This window comes from Polypterus senegalus, chromosome 3 (assembly GCF_016835505.1).
Source record: "Polypterus senegalus isolate Bchr_013 chromosome 3, ASM1683550v1, whole genome shotgun sequence".
NCBI classification, from domain to species: domain Eukaryota; kingdom Metazoa; phylum Chordata; class Cladistia; order Polypteriformes; family Polypteridae; genus Polypterus; species Polypterus senegalus.
This window is the reverse complement of record NC_053156.1, coordinates 66,261,531-66,276,814: the sequence shown is the minus strand read 5'-3', so window position 1 is coordinate 66,276,814 and position 15,284 is coordinate 66,261,531. Positions and strand designations below refer to the sequence as shown.

The 15,284-nt window shown below is 34.4% G+C and overlaps 1 long non-coding RNA gene across 1 annotated transcript; it reads right to left on the bottom strand.

Annotated features, from left to right (window-relative positions):
• Positions 1–2,198: 2,198 nt before the first annotated feature.
• Positions 2,199–13,494, bottom strand: LOC120525262. The gene is made up of 3 exons (XR_005632919.1): positions 13,326–13,494; positions 2,841–2,901; positions 2,199–2,737 (listed from the first exon to the last, which is right to left on the bottom strand). It is a non-coding gene; the product is annotated as an uncharacterized LOC120525262 (long non-coding RNA).
• Positions 13,495–15,284: the final 1,790 nt, after the last annotated feature.

The window sequence follows — 15,284 nt, the reverse complement described above, 5'->3', positions numbered from 1 at the left end:
AAACTACAAACACACATCTAAATTAATGTGGGTTTCATAAATTGCAACAGGGTCCTGGTAAATTAAGTACAAGGAGGACAGGTTTAAACACATAATGTTTATTATTTGTTAAGCAGTCGATTCATTAAACATATGGTATACTATTGAAACATTTAAGACATGCACTGGATGACCGATGCAATGTTTGATCACTTCTTTAATGCTATTTGACAGTATCATTTTTATTAAAAAAAATGCTTAAAAGCTACAAATTAAAAACTACACAAATAAGCATTTCTTCTGAATGAATGTTAAATTTACATCCACTACATTTTTTCAATAATGCTTTGATGATGCTTATGATGTTGTAATATATGAAGTGTCATGCGATGCTAGAGCAGCACACACAATACTGGCAACCTGTGAGCAATAATCCCAATATTGAAGTGCTGCTAGAGCAGCACACAAAGACTGTTGTCATTGTAAACTCCATCTTTTCTACTATACCCTTCCCCCTAAGAGGGAATATATAACTAATGAAATGAAGAACCAGAACAGCTTAATACCAGATTGTGCTGCAGTTGCATCTTCCAGTCTGTAGTCTTCCCAGTACTCCCTGTAACAGCACACAATGGTTTGAAATTTTACATTCAGTCTCCAAATCATGATGTGCTGCTGCTGTGAGTAACCAGTGAATGATTAAAATTTTCATAGCAAGAAAATTGTTCCCCTTCATACTTAGTTTGCTGGACAGGTATTCTGTAAACATACACACCGTACTTAACTATGACAGATAAGGCAAAACGATGGGGCTAACCATTAATGGAATTCACAGTCCAAGAGCTACATAATGCTAAGTACATAAAAATGTTTGTCAGGAGTTTAGGTCCTTGAGAGCTATTGAGTTCTTCTAGTCTTCACTGCATTCAAAGCTCCATGGCATAGATTTATTTCAGGTAATCAAATAGATTAAAGGCAACATACAGCAGCAAAGTTACAAAATAATGTAGCAACTGCAGAAAATCTACAATTCTAACATTTAGCAATTTTCCCAGTAGCAAAGATGAAGTAAAATCGTGAAAGATAGTCTAGAAAACATACCAAAAATAACTAGAACTTAACACTGGTTAACTTAACCAGAGTGTTTGACTATGACCAAGACAGCAGGTCTCCAGGAAATTACAGAAAGGCCCAAACTGTGAGAAAAGGTCTTAGAATGGTAAAATCCGCCAGATATTTAGCCAGAGATGAAAACTTCTAAGGACAATCAGCCACATTATGTGCCATCTTGGGGTATAGACTATGGAAATATAGTGCAGGCATAGCTCTTAAGACAATTTTGGAACTAAGTCAAAGATAAAACCTGGCCCCAATTCTACCTTTAAGCAAAATATAATTGCAAAAATATGATGGGGACACCTTCAGGTTCAATTAACATTTTTGATCATGAATACTATAGAGTGATATTTCAGACAAAATTAAATAAACATACTCAAAAATATATTATAAAATGTAAACATAAATGTGTCACAAAATATGTTGCCAATTTCTTTATGTATTTAATTAGGTCTTCTTTTATTTACACACAGCAGTAAACAACACCTGTCAAATTTAAAAAGGTGTGCTCTAGTGAACACTTTTGTTGATTATTGAATTGTCAGTAGAGTGGATGTAGATCTTTGGCCATCAAGTGCCACATTTACAACAGACACTTTTGGCACAGACTCCTGGGAGGATGATGAATTCAGAGATTCCTGAACTAAACATTCTGCTTTGCACAGTAATTCTGGGCACCTTTTTGTTGTGGACATATCTGGCACAGATTTGCATAGTCACAACTTTGACCATGAACTTTACTTTTCTTGTGAATCATTTGACTCATAGCTCCTAGAGATGGGTCTTTAAGAATTACTCAACCAATTACTAAGCCCTTGTATGCTGATGTGTGAAAATGAGTTTTCAGTTCATGGCATATTTATGGTTATGTGAATTGTTAATGAAATAAACTAAAGAGGAAATAAATAAATCAAAATTTCAATAAAATTACATATTCCATGACATATGTAATTATTCAAGCTTTTTCTTTTAGTTATTTATGGTCACATTTCACATTCCATTTGTTTATTTAATTTTGCCCAAAATATTCTTCCATTAAATATCACCAAACCAGAAAATATTAAAAATAAACAGCTTTATTTACATTATACAGAAAAGAAAAATCTGAAACATATACAAAAACATTGCAAAATGGTCTTCATACCATAACGAAAAGGACCTTACTTTTATCTAACTTGGACAATTTCCTACTTTCCCAAACCCTCACTTTTGTCTCAACTCCATGCCCTCACCCTCTTGAAGGTCACTTTTCCACCAACCAGATAAATTTTACATTGGTCTTCCACTCAGATTTCATTGATTATTCCCAACAAGTTGTCATTAATACTCCTTTGTGGAGTTATCAAGATATACAGCATTCCCTCCAAGTATGGCCATGACTCAGAACAAATCCCTTCTTTATGCTCAAATGCTGTTATAGGTCTAGGTCCTTTAGAGTAGCAAAATAACAGAACCCAACAATACAAAATAAGCAATTACCTCTCTGGAGATCCTCACTCAGGCAAGATACATAAGTTCACCTCTTTCACTGATCCATGACACTTCCCACTTTGTGCCTTTTTAAAGGTAAAAATCTAGTTGGGTATTTTTATAGGTATTTTTCTTAATGAATAAAGTTCATGAAAATAGAGCTGGAAAAAATCTTCAAAAACAAGTTATCAATATTAGGCTACATTCATAGTATTTAGAAAAACATATTTCAATTATACATTTTTATTGGCTAAATCATCAGAAGACTAACTTACCATTACTTTTCACAGTCTCTGGGGTGTCCGGACTTCACTCCTATATCATGCAATATCGCAACTGATCAAGAAAGAATAAAAATTACAAATATATTACAGGAATTGGTCCTTCAACTTGCCACTTAAATGGAAAATATTGTTTCTTAATATTTTGGTCAATTCGTACCCAGCACATCTTGTACCATTCCGCTGTATTATTTGCAGAAGACATGCTTTAAGGAGATTGCTCTAACAGAGAGGAGTACCCTGTGCAACAGAGTATTTAACTGTCACAAAGTGCTAAATTAAAAATTATACTTTTTTTGTTTACGTTTGTGCTCCCACTGCTTTATTTGAAATTATTAACCAACATATAAAGTACACATTTTTTCAGGTGATTGTTTCTAGTAATGTACTGTATAATTTGGACCTGTTGGTTATGTGGCATAGCAGGCAATTGGACATATTTGCTTGTGTCGAAAATGGGGTTTCTGGTACTAAATTGATACCTAGAGTCTGAAATGAAGATGTTATTAAATGGAAGCTGGCTAAGGGCATACTAACTGCTAATGGGCATTTCACAGTAATACATGCTACTTTCCAAATACAAATCTATTTAATTACCTATGAAGTTTTCTGGAGAAAAGTCTTAAACAAATGAAGACAAGGCAGGTGAAGGAGGCTCTTTAAGGCACTGTGTCATATGATACTTATAATAGAGTAACATATGAAAGTATCACAGAGTTTTCTCAAAACACAACAAACAAAAGAGTTGAAATTAAGTTTTTCTCAAACTAGCACAATAATCATACTCCATTGTGATGCAAGCATGTCATATTCAAACTACATGGCATTATGAACTCTCTTGAAAAGGTTCAGATGAATGAAACCCAAGTAGGAAAAATAGCTGAGACAGAAAATGGTTTAGTATGCAAAAATAATTATAAGAAAGAGGGTTGCACAACACAAAGTAAAAACAAACAAGTGACATACTCCCTGCTGGAAATATCTGAACAAGATATACTAGATTAACTGTCTAGTGGGGTAGCTGATCTACCTCCTCTGCCATCATAGTACTTACACCCAAACTCCTTGTAATACCTCCCTGACAACATACGAGGTATATGACCCCTCTTCGTTTTACCAGTTGAAATCTGGCATCCTGCCTCAAAATGTCCTAGGTTCTAAAATGATTAGGAGATGGCTTTAACTTTCCCTTCCTGGTATCGTTCAAAATTACATCTGAATTAAAGGCATATCTATATTTGGTCCACAAGTTACAAGCTAGTACTCATCCTCGCAGATCCTGGTGTAATTGTAAACCTGGTCCCATTATTGGCATAAATGAGGACACAAAATCTTCCCGACTCAATCCTATAATGAATTGGAAAGGCAACTTCAAAAGTGCTTAACTAGGCACAGTTCCTTCAGCACTGCAAAACTCTGAACAGCCATGTCCCTGCTTGAAAGCATCTCATAACACCTGCTATACTAATTCTGGCCTGCCACTACCTTTACATATCGAATGAAAAAAAAGACTGAACACTGTATGGTAAATTTAATAAAATATATACTGATATAGCTCATAAGTTTTTATTCAACAGGACTATATTAAATCTGCCTAATGGGCACCTTATTAAAAATATGTAACAGAATTAAAAATTGAATTATACACATGCTCATAAGAATTTCACTGTACAAGTGACAATGACCCAATAACCCCATAGACCCCCCCCACCCTATCACACCCACAATGGTAATACTTTAACATATTTGTTTTAATTAACAGAGGTGAGAGTTAAACACTTAAAAATAATTCCCTTACTTAGATTTACCCGTCTTTACTCCATATTTTCCTGCCTTCTGGGACTTACCCAATGCTAATCTTATTCATATATCAGAATACTACAGTAAATTTTGAAGACCAACCTTACACATTCATCCTTTAAACCTTCTTACAATGCATTTACTGCATTTTACAAGAGTCAGATTTTTTATATATTACAGTATATATTCTAAACCAATTCAGAGATGTGAAGGCTTGGATTCTGTACACAATAGCATGTCACTAACACAAATTAATAGAAAAAGGAAATTATTGATTATGTGTTAAATTAAAAGATTATAAGATGTTTAGAAATTATTATGGATTTAAAAAGTACTACAAATATCACTAAAGAAATCTTATATAGTGTTAGTCAGAAATTATGCGGTTAAACATCTGGAAAAATGGTAGTGAATTTAGGTTATGAAAAGTAATCATTAGAAGATCCTGAATAATTAGTGTTTTATTTTATATATACTATAAGAATTCTACAGCACACTTTGAAGATTGGGAATAACTTCAGTTAAGTGTTTTTAACAGAACACTCCTTTGGAAGCCAAGACTATCATTACTGCAGACTGGGAGCTTGAGGCTTCAATGTTATAACAGTGAAGGTGTACACAATGACTGTTATGTCAGTAGCATTGAGAAAGTAACTCTTATAGGACAATTTGCCAAACATTAGCTGTTACTCAGATAATGTGTGTTACTGAACTGATATGTCACTAGATTTGAGATTCATTTCATATACTCAATTTTGGAAAAGAAAAAAAAAAAACACTAAAAAAACAAAAAAACAAAAAAAAAAAACACAACCAACATAGCTTGGCAATTTTGCACATATTAATAAGATAGAAGACCATATATGAGGATATATACATTCAAGTAAAGAGAATTCAGTAAAACATTACTAAAGTCTATTATCATGCAGACTTGGTGGACAAACCAAACTACAGCATTGGAGATGGCAAATAGCCAGTATTTTCAGACATAAAAACATTTCTTCTGGTTCTCTACATTCAGGTTCACCTATTCCCAATAACAGGTATGAATATGATAAAGACATAAAAGTGCAAATGAATTAAAGGCTTTTTTCAATTTTGACTTCTTCAGGTGGAATACAATATGCAAATTACCACTAACAAATGCTTGTGAATTAATGCTCTGCTCATTTCATAGCCATAGTACAGATCACAAGCAACCCTAATAGTGTCTTCAAAAAGAAACAACCTAACAGGTATAGGTGGTTAATACGGAAACTGTGAACATCTAAACATCTACAGCCAAGAGTCTTATATTACAGCAGGATGTAAGCTAGCTTCTGCCGCAAATATATGTGCTTAAAAAAAGAAAAAATTAACCAACCAAGCTTTTTTTTTTTTTTTTAAATTATTAGACTGAGAGGGCTGAGCACCTCAAGCTAAACAAAAGCTTTACTTGAGCAACATAAGATGGAGGAACAGAGACAAAATGGAGGATATGTATCCTGTAAATGTGGCAGAAGTGATTAAATAAAAAAACAAAAACTGCTTCAAATACAGAGGAGCTGAAAAACTTTGTTAGCGTTTGTTGTTCTTTGTGTAATTTAAACAGTCAAGCCATTAAACAATAGTAATAATAATAATAATAATAATAATACTATGGCGAATGCAGATATTCTGTTAAAGAACAAAACTTGCAGGATCCGGTGCAGTGTTTTGAGAAGAAAGTGCATCTGAGAAGGTTTTAAATTATGCCTACATTTTCAAACACTTCATATTCCTGTATATAGTTCTTTCACTGTTCAAACCCAATAATACTCCAAAGACACAAGAAAGTATGGCAGTACATCTGAGTCTCTGTTTAATGCAGGTTTAAAAGAAAGAACAACAAATGGAAAGCTATCAGAGGATGGTGATAAAGTGTCCTTTTAGGCAAAGCAAAAAAAATCTTAAGTACCTTTTTTTGTCATGACATATAAATGTGTCATATCACAATCATTATAGCTCTTTAAATATGAATATGTTAATCTTACCTGTGTAAAACCTCCACTTAACTGACAAAGGATGTTTCAGACTTAAATTATTAAAACAATTCAACAATTATTTTAGCCTAATTCTGTTATAAATAATGATTATTTCTGTTGTATTTCTTACATGTGTAAAAAACTACAAACTTCATTTAATGCTTATATTTTACAAAAAAATATGTATTCTGAGCACACATTTTTGGCAAGTATTTTTTTTTTTGTTTATAAATGTTAAAGAGCAATACACTTAACTATACCCGTATGTAAATTGTAAATGCAATAGTAAGATGTGTGTTAGACATTGATAATTTACACATATACCATTAATTTTATCTTTGTGCCTGGAATCAGCACATTTATTCATGTTAAGGTGTAAAAAGTATAGTACTTATCAATGCATATCATATCAGAATGGTAAGACATTTATTTAAACAGCACTTGTTTAGCCATTAAAAAATGTGCAATATTTTTAAAAACACACACGTGCCAATTAATAGCAATAGAAATAAACTTTCTAGTCTTCAAATATTAAAGTCTAAAGACGATATCCAGAAATTACTTTAATAGTTTGTATTTATTTATGTATTTAATGTGATGTTATTGAGTGAATTTAAAATTCATAACTTTTTAATGATGGTCTCTAAAAATCGCCACTAAGAAGAATTATTATAGCTCAACAAAATTATTGTAATACGTACAACTGTCTAATAAGATTGCCAACAATCAAACAATTGTCATTAAATTGATGGCAGCAACAGAACTATAGCAATTTAATATTAAGAAAAGACAAAACAAAAAACATTATATTAAAAGAAAAATGTCAAATAATCTGCACTGGACTTCAGGCTTTTTTATTCATTTTTTTCAAAAACAATACTTTATAACTAGGGGAAAATGTTTTGAAATTCTTTTTAATGTGCAATGACAAAATGATATACAGCATTTATTAAAGATACCATGAAAGAAAAAGTATATTAATAGTTTGTGAATATACAAATCAATCATAATTAGCAAGAAAAAAAGTAGTTCTCATATACATATTTCCACTTAAGTAAAAGAGTAAAATAAAAAATATCAAGTGGCAGCAACAACGCAACCACACTTTAAGGTGATAATCTCTCCAGGGTGGCCCAGTAAACAGTAAGAAAATCTGGGGAAAAAGGGCACACCAAAATTAATAAGAAACAAGCTTAATATTGTTTTGCAGTAAAACAAAAGCATACAAAGACTACAACAAGAAACATTTTTTTTCTTGGCAGAAAACTGGTATTTAAATAAAACTGCATTCCTAAAATGTTAAGTTTCTACACTAACAAACATACACTGCAGTGTAGTGTGTGTGTGTGTGTGTGTGTGTGTATATATATATAATATATATATAAAACATCACAGTGTTTATCATACATACTGTATTTTCCTTTACAATTTTACAAACGAAAGCTTGCCAGCTTTTAGGTAGTCTACATTCGCCACACCCAATGGGCATAGAAGCATTTTTTTCACAAACTCCTTTAGAGATAAAGGAAAAAAAATCATATATTCAGAATATATACATATTAATGTATACATTATTCACAAAATATCAATACTGTACTTAATAAACAAAAAAATGTAAACACAAAAAAGAGTCTACATTTCTGTAGCCCCCCCCTTCCTCCCATTACTTCCCAAAATAAATCTTCCTAATTGTTTGGAATCACCACAGTGTTAAAAAGTCATTAAATAAACAGTAAGAAAACTAGAACGTCAGCAGTTCACCCTCAGCCCATATTCAAACCAGCCTCTTTACAGCTCTGTCTCCCTAAAAGCTAGCAACACCCTGCTAACTAGTCACAGGCCGTCTGTACAACTCAACAGGAGCTACCCTACTTGTACTCAAAATTAAGGATAATGAAAAAGGAGGTGAGGGGGAAAAAAAAACCTAGAATCTTATCCTGAAGGAGAAAATGAAGCCTAAAGTAAAAAGTAAACACACTTAACTTACCTTAAATGTTAATCATAATTCTAAATATATATATATATATAATTGGCTAAGAAAGATAAATCGGGGGTGCCTGGATGGCCGTATCTGGAATTAAAAACGCAATGCCCATCCTACAGCTATGTGCACCAGCCCAGCTCACGAGAAAAAGGACAGCTCACAGGGAGGAAAAAAAAAAAAAAAACAAATCAAGCCACTTTTCTCATTTAAGGCTACCCACAAATGCAATTTCCCAGTCTAAACAGCCTGCACCAAGGTCCCCAAAGCCTTTGAGAACCCTCTCCACTTCTAATCAGGTCAAATGTACCCCTCAAAATTTACCCCCCAGGCCACCCTACCTCCTCCAAAACTCCTGTGCTTCTCAACCTCTCCTGTGCAGTTGTGGTGGAAGAGAATCGAAGGGCTGGTAGGCAAAAGGGTTGCTTGTAACTTTTTCCCCCGGCATCACTTTCTACACTTAAAATGCACCTCTTAGGGCAGCTTGAAAAATCTAAAAAAAAATTAGGGGCTACACCTCAGACTGCTTTAGGGGTGTGAGAAATTTGAGGTCTGTGGGTTGAGCCGTTAGAGAGTAAAAAATTTGTATCTGTGTGCATTTGGATTGCGCCAATGCTAGCGAGTGAAGCCTGACTCTTGTGTCTTTGCCAAAACACAGACACTGCAACAGGCAGGAGAGTCTGCACGATAACCACAGCTCAGCTTGATTAACTACAAGCACAAGCAACAGCAGGAGGTGTCACATATCTTCTCTATATATTAGACATTTTATTTCCCCCTTTTCTTTTTGTGAAATATAAAGAAAAGAAACCCAACTTTGTGGGATGGGTGGTTTGGCTACAATTCAGTTTGTAAAATGAGCCAATTTTTTCACAGAAAACTTGTTCACTGTGCAATATTTCTTAAGTTTCATGAAGATTTTTTACTTCCTTATTCTTTATTATCATAATTTCTAGCTGAAATGGCTTCCTAGTTGTGCTTTTAAATTTACATTTTGTTTTTTACTCAAGCACGACAAGGAAAGGTGGGCAAAGTGTGAAAGAGCATTGTTGAATCTGCTGCGTGCTTACAGCAGCAGCATTTACCTAACAATCACCAGTATAATCAGAACTGCACTGTGAATTACAAACCTTCCTACCCTGAACTAGACAGAAACAAAATACCCCAAAATGCAATTATAAAATGTATAACTGCTAAACAATGTTTAGTCTGATGGCACAATTTTGGTTTTAAAACATAAGGTTGCTGGTTCATTCTACATATAATCCTTACCAAGTGACCCTGACCAAGTCATTTAATGTGCCAGTCCACCAACTGATCTCTAAAATAAAAAAATAAAAAAGCAAACAAAAAAGAAGGAAATAATAAAAAACAAAAAAACACACACAGGGTAAAAATAAAAATATATAGCTATATGTGTATAGCAACCTAGAAATTTTTTTCACTATAAAAAGCACTAAACAAAATAATTGTTTAAGTAACGTTTTTCTTTGCTGAGTTTCAGTGTGTCTACTAAATAGAGACAGTGGTCAATAATCTTCTATAAAAACAAAACACAGTTAACTTAATGATGGGATACACTCCTCTTCCACACAGACCCCATCCAGTTAAAGTCTAACCGTCTAAAAAATAAAATAAATCCTTGGCCAGTTTATTTCTACATTAGCACTATTTCATTAAATTCCATTTATTTATTTGGCTGACATCTTTATCCAGGGTGACTTGCACCATTTATGATACATTTGGTTACATTTCTTTAGTTTTTTCATTTTGGAGTACAGGCAGGTCAAATGACTTGCTCATGGTCACACGGTGTCAATAGTGGGATTTGAACCAACAACCTCAGGGTTTGAAGTCAAAATCCTTAACAGTGGAATGCTTTGAAATGCAAGACTTTGTATTTTGGAGGTTGATGGCCAGTTTGAAAGAACATTTAATTTCTATATTATCCTCCAGGTTCATATACCTTAAAACATTAACTTAGAGATAAGGCCACAGCCCCACTGAAAGGGTTTCTATTTATTTATTTTCATTATATTGACTGGAAAAGAACGAATAATTCAGAATTATAAAGCAAAAGTGAAAGATTAGACAAGATATAAAACCTTTTTTTTTTCTTTAAAAGCTTATGTCATGAGGAAAAATACCATAGATAGAATTAAAATGTGAGATATACATATAACATAAAAAATCATTTGACAAATGGCTTTGTGTAACAGTAAAAGAGTCAAAACCATTTGCGTCAAAACTATGAAAATGATGACTTTGAATTAATGAATGATTACATCTATTAATTCAGTTAAACAGTGTACAGCTATTAAATACACAACTAAAAAAATTTTTCTTGCTACTAACCAGAAGTGTTTTGTGTCATCATGTCCTTAATTCTATTTAATAATATTACTTAAAGGCTAAATATAAACTTAATCTATGTATTGAAACAGTTTGCCAGTTTACAGACTTGGGGAGATGATGAGATACAGCCTAGGTCATCATATATCTTTGGGATGCTGGGAGAATACACAAACTCTGCATACTGGCTGGGAATCGAACACAATTTCTTGAACAGTGTATAATTTAGAAAAACATTTTACAAAGTATTGCCAAAGCCATTAAAAAGTATTTCTTATGCTGGCACCCAACCTTTCTTCACCAGAAACATACTTGCATATCATGTGTTGCTATTTTTTTTTTTCCTCTTGGTTTTACAATTGAGCTTTTTGGTACTACGTACTGTTATATTGATACAGTTACGCTACATGTACAGCTGCATATATTCAGCTTACTGACTTTAAATAACAGTCATTAAAAAGTAATATATGCTAGTGTTACAAAAATGTACATTTCTGTAAAAGAATTATTGACTCACCTATACACAAACACACATGTACACTTGCTTACTGTATATATATATATATATATATATATATATATATATATACACACACACACACACAAGTTCAGTATTATGTATATGTTGAATAACTACTGTATAGCAATAGAATATTGCATGTTTGTCGTTTGAATAGAATTTTACTTTACGAGAATTAAGTGAATTGAGCAAATTCATGGATTATCAGTAATGCAGAAATGTTTAAAATCATGGAGTTTATACACCTACAGTACTTCTGGATCAGCCCACTTGATGTTTATTAAATGTACACTTAGCCGGTAAATTTTATAACGTTTTTCTTGGTAATATATATGATCTTCCAAATGATTAACCACAAACACATTAGCTTGTGTCCTACAGTTAAAACCTGAAATTACTTGCATATTGTGGCCCTACTTTTTAAGCATTACAGTTTTCTTTTTCTACTCGCTGCATTACCAGTGAACACCAATTACAAAGTAAAGTCAACCACCTCTCCTTTCAACTTTAGTGTTTAATTGCGTTGGATGACATATCAGACACCCACTTTTGTGAACATACGTGAGCGATAGATTCATAAATGAACACACATCTATGTTATGAACCTGTCCTCGGGATGGGTCGGGCGCGAGTGTGCCCCAACCCTGCCATGGTGTCCCGTCCGGGGTTGGCTCCCGATTTACGGAAGATGCTACCTGGACAGGACAGCATTGATATTCACACACACGAAAGTGCTGAACAGTTATGTACAGACACGTTATCGTTAATATTATACTTCATTAAATAAAAACTGCAAAATAAATAAATAAAAAATAAAATAAAGCGAAAACACGTTATAACGGAACATTCTCTCTCTCTCTCTCTATATATATATATCATACACACACACACTTTTTTAACAACGATCACAAATAACCTGCTTCTCAGATATTTTTAACTTGGAACGCTATTTAAATAAAAAAATGACACTTTCCACATTAATCAGTCATGGACACAATAAACCGCACGAAAAAAATAATCGATCTGGTCAACGAATAAACTATTTACAGCCAAAACGCTGAAATTCTGTGATATTTACAAGGGAAAGACGTGATTTGGAGAGTAAATATTCACAAAAGTACTGTTTCGATAGCTTTGGTGGATGATATGTTTTGTCAATAAATAAATAAATACCCCAGCTCTTCACTTTCAATTAATTCCACTTGAAAGTTAAGAGTAACTGTGGAGGAGCTGGCGGCGATATCAACAAATTTAATTTTTCCATCTGTTCGGTTCGGTTCGACCTCAACATGCACCGGCCTCGGGTTTCAAGTGCAGGGGCGGGCGGGGGGCCGGGAAACGGGGCCACTTTCTCCAGCGAAATTTTACCCCCCAAAAAAAAAACACACACACACACACACATAGAAGGCCTGCGGGAAGGCAGTTCAATCTTTAGGCGGCATACAGTGCATTTGCTCGAAAGCGCTCGTCTTCGGAACCTTCCATGTTTTGTGACTACTTTTTATTTAACTCTCCCCATAATTTTATTGTCTGACTGACTTGATATCCTTTTTGTTTTATTTATCAGCACCGTATTCCAATTCATTGTGTAACAGTCGCAGAGAGCCAAAGCACTGGAGATTAGGGCTGCTTAGCCTGCCTTCCATTGTCATCCGCTTGTCTCCATTATGAACGCCACACTCTTTTGGGCTCTTCATATACGGTTTCGGGTGGCGTAGCTATAAACCATTGTAACAACTCACAATCTTACCCATAAATCAAATGATTATAAAAATTATAATACCTACGTAATTTTAGTAATATTCAAAATAAAAAAGCCTTACCTTTTTAAAAAGCAGTGGTAAATCTCGGGTCTTCGTAGCATGAAGTCGGGAAAATATTTAAAGTGAGCATTCTTACAGTTTTAAGCACGAAAAATTAAAATCCTCAAGTAGAATAATTTTATAAGTATTTTTCTTATAATCCGCCTGAGTCGGCACTGACCGAGTTTGAAAATGGCGCCAAACACTCTGACTCAGCCGAGTGGCTTCCCTGGCTAGCCACACGAAAAAAATTAATTAAAATTCCAAACGGGCGTTATATATTTTTTGAAAAGCGGCATCCGGCCGATTGCATTGCAATTCAATGAACTGTAGCTTTTTTGAAGTATATTTTTGCTTCCTCAATATTTTATTTATTTTTTGTTTAATTAAAATGACCGTTAAAGAGCTGCCGCAAAGGACCACGGGAGGAGATGTCTCCATTTGAAACCAAACAACTTAACGCGCTGGTGCAGCGACGTCACGTATCAGCCTGCAGGGCTCGGCTGGAGAACTCAGTTTGTTGTCTGGGGTTCTCAAGCTTTCCGTAGATTCAACAAAAAGTCTTTCTTATTTATATCGGCAAAGAAGTTCATGGTAGGAACGTTACGGATGCATTCATTCTGTTTTATCATCTGTTATTTAAGGTGCAAGGCTTAAAATCCAGTTTTTTCATTGCAGCCGTAAATGTACGAAATATACACCTGTTAACAATTGCGTCATATCATTTAAAGCAGTTTGGGATATTGTAATCAATAGGTAAGTACAGCAGGTATTCTGTCTTGTATAACACTATGATGTATAACAGACAGGGGCACAACACACTACAAATTCTGGGAATACATGCAAGATTAGTGCAGAAGTCCATTTGAAAGACATTTTACATATAGAAAATTCCATATAGTATTCATTGATAATTGTTATTGACTTATTTCAGCAGCACTACTGAAATAATTTTTCAGAGCTGAGATTATTTCAATATGTCTTATAAAAAGATATGTAAAAATTGTGCAATGAAAAGTGGCAGTCCCTTTTCCCCAGGTTCATTTCCAGTTGGGGTGCCAGCAAGTGTGTTACTGATCCAGTACTAGTTCTTGCCTTTAGGTTCATTGCTAGTTAGTATCTGGGTAAGAGAGTAAGGAAAATGATTATATATATATATACATGTATATACACACACACACACAGTATATTTACACACGCCACGGCGTGTGTATATATATAGTGGTGGATGGCTAGGTCCTTGCCCAGCAGGGACGACCTTATAATGGAAGGTCCGGGGTAGAGAGAGCATATACAGACCATTATCTCCCCTAGTGCGCTAGAGGGCAGCCTCTTTGGTGTGCAGCAGTGCCACTGGTTTGAAGCATGGAAGCTCAACCCTGCTGGGGCCCGTGCTCACCGCCAGGGGGCGCCAGGAGAACTGCTGAGCCCTTGTGTGCAGCACTTCCGCTACACCCAGAAGTGCTGCTGGAAGTATGTCAATGAGTACCTCCGGGTGCCTTATAAAACGAGCCAGCAGTCACTACTCTGAGAGCCAGATTTGGGAGGAAGCAGACAAATCTTGAGGAAGGAGTGGAGGTGGAAGAATTTAAGAGAGAGAAATGGACTGTGGACTCTAAACTATGCACTTTGGCGCTCTGTAAAGTGCTGTGCTCTGGGGAGTAAAGAAAAGTGCTTTTCCCAGTCTTGAATAAAAGTTTGTTTTGTGTTGCACTTGTATCTCTGCCTGTCTGTGGCAGTTTAGGGCAGCTGTATGCACCCCAGTGGTCCACTATATATATATATATATATATATATATATATATATATATATATATATATGTATATATATATACTGCTCAAAAGAATTAAAGGAACACTTTTTAATCAGAGTATAGCATAAAGTCAATGAAACTTATGGGATATTAATCTGGTCAGTTAAGTAGCAGAGGGGTTGTTAATCAGTTTCAGCTGCTGTGGTGTTAATGAAATTAACAACAG